The sequence below is a fragment of the Petaurus breviceps genome, unplaced genomic scaffold, assembly GCF_028583685.1.
Source record: "Petaurus breviceps papuanus isolate PSGF00001 unplaced genomic scaffold, PetGlider_PUasm1.0 90591, whole genome shotgun sequence".
Classification (NCBI taxonomy): domain Eukaryota; kingdom Metazoa; phylum Chordata; class Mammalia; order Diprotodontia; family Petauridae; genus Petaurus; species Petaurus breviceps.
In genome coordinates this window covers 4,670,185-4,672,893 of record NW_027187280.1, presented here as the reverse complement: position 1 = coordinate 4,672,893, position 2,709 = coordinate 4,670,185, and positions in this window count along the sequence as shown.

Below are 2,709 nucleotides of genomic sequence, written 5' to 3'. Positions count from 1 at the left end.
GGGGGAGGAAGAGAAGAAAAGAAGTTTTTCCTGGGGAGATCAAAGAGACAGCCTAACATGAAAGCGATCTTATAAAACTATATATTAGAAGCAAAACAACAAAGGCCCAGCCCTTGAGCAATATCCATATGGGAGAGTCATTTGAGCCAAGCCTCAGGGGTGCTGGACTGTAAAGTTGCTGAAGGAGATAGGAATTTGGTGACATTGTGCATTAAAGGCAGACTGAATAAAAGTGGGGCCTTGTTCTGGAATGCTGTGTGGAGACATAGGAGCCCTCTGGTAAAAAGAGCTGGGCCAAATCTCTGTATGCCTGAGACAGGTGGGGAGTGAGGGGTGACCCCAACATTCTGCTTCCAGGTGTGCAGGCCTCAGAATATCTGCTGTAACCTTTGTACTACAGTCATCATCAAGCTGTCTGAAGCCACCCCATTTCCCCCTTTGCTTTTGGGCAAAGGCCTGGCCTTGTGGTCTTCCAGATGGGTGAGAAATCCTTTCCTTCAGGACCAGCTTTTTGGGGAGAAGGATGAGAGGGATGGAGGTGGGGAAGCCTGGTAGAAAGAGCACTGGATTTAGGGTACACGGAATAGGATCTCTGCTATATATTTACTGCTATGTGTATCAGCATTTGGCAAGGAACTTAAGCAGCCAGGTAACACAGTGGATGGCGTGTCAGGCCTGGAGTCAGGAAGACCTGAGCTTAAATCCAGCCTCAGACACCACCTACTAACTGTGTGACCTTGGGCAAGTCACTTAACCTGTTTGCCTCAGCTTCCTCATATATAAAATGGGGTTAATAATAGCACCTACCCCACAGGGCTGTTACGAGGCTCAAATAAAGATACTAATTGTAAAGCACTTAGCACGGTACCTGGCACACAGTAGGCATAATATAAAAGTTAACCATTATCTTCACTTCATCTTTCTGCTTCCTCATCTATATAAGGAGGGAGGGTTGAGCTAGACGACCTTCGAAGTCCATTTCAGCTCTAAATATACCAGCCCATAATCCTTATGCTTCAGTCTCCAACTTTCAACCCTTGTCCTAGATTTGTAGAGGCTGGGAAAAGTCCATGTTCCCTGGGATCTCGTGTATGTCATTGTTGCTGTGGGGATATTGAACTGCTGTATGTGACCTACAGCAATGCTCTGAGGCCAGTCAAGAACCCAGGTCACCCTCATGGCAGGCCTGTTCATATCCTTTTGTCAATATTAGCCTTAGGGCAGTGACTAGACAAATGCTTATGGGGATGCTCCTAGGAGACTTCTCTATCTAAAATTCATTAAGGGGCTAGAACATTTTGTTCTATGATAAGATATCTAGCTGGAAATATAATATCTGTTGGGAGAGGGAATAGTGACTCAAACTCTCACTAAGGTGCAAATGACTAATCCTAGAATTAGTCATGGGTTTGGAATCACAAAATCTCGCAAATAAAAAGGAACAAAAATTAAAAACAAAACAAAACAATTTGAACCTGAACTGGAAATTCTCTACCATGTAAAAAGTGGTCATTCGGTCTTTGTGTGGAAACTTCTAGTGATGGGCAGGTGGGACAATGAGAAGCATAATGAATTTGAAATCAGAGGGCTATGGTTCAAATCCCATTTCTTTGACTTGCAAGTTGTAGATAATAGATTTGCAAAATCATGCTCAATCATCTTTTTTTTATCATACTATGTTATGGAAATGTTTGTCTTATTCCACAAATTAAAAATAAAATACATAAAAGTTACAAAATTGACAATGGGGCAAACTGTAAACAGGGAATAAATTAAATTAGTTTAAATAAATAAATTAATATTATTAACTAATTAATAATATTAAAATAAATTAAATTTAAATAGCAAATTTGCAAAGCACTTTACATCCATGATCCCATGGTACAGTGAAAAGAGAGTCAGCTAGAAAATCAGACAGAGTAAGGGTAAGTGGGTAACAGTCTTGCCTCTGATATATATTGGGTGTGTCTGATATATATTGGGGGTGATATATATTGGGTGATGTATATTGGGTGTGTATATTGGGCAAGTCACTTATCTCCTCAGTGTTCTAGGAAACTCTCTGTGACTGTAAGTTTCAGAGAAGATGACAAATTTGCATTGGGAGAGGACATTTCCCCATGAGCTTCCTATACCAATGAAATCATAGGTTCCATCTCTATTCTGGTCCTTCTCTCATTTGAACCTCAAAACAACCATTTGATGTAAGTGATAGAATTATTATTGCCCCCATGTGATAGATGGGGAACTGAAGCTCAGAGAGGTTAATTATTGCCCCACAATCATACAGCCAGGAAATGTCAAAGGTGGGATCTGAACCTAGTTCTCCTTGATTCCAGGTTCAGCCTTCTATCTGCCATATTAAGCTGCTATCTTCCCAACTATTAGTACAAGAGCTCAAAGCAATAGAACTCTACAAAGAATGCAGTGGGATCAGACATCAGTGACGCTGTATCCTCTCTTCTTTTGGTCTATGTACAAAACACCTCCTGGCCTCACATTTTAAAGGAACCGAGTGCAATATTCTTACCCCCATTTTATAGAGGAAGACAATGGGGATCAGAGAAGCTGAGTGACTTGCCACAAGCTAGTAAGTGTCTGAGCCAAAATTCAACCCCCTGTCTCCACATTGCCTCTCTCTACCTAGAGAGATACCATAAGATTCAGTGCTGAAGAGATGTTAGAGGTCATCATCTCTTGCAACCTCAC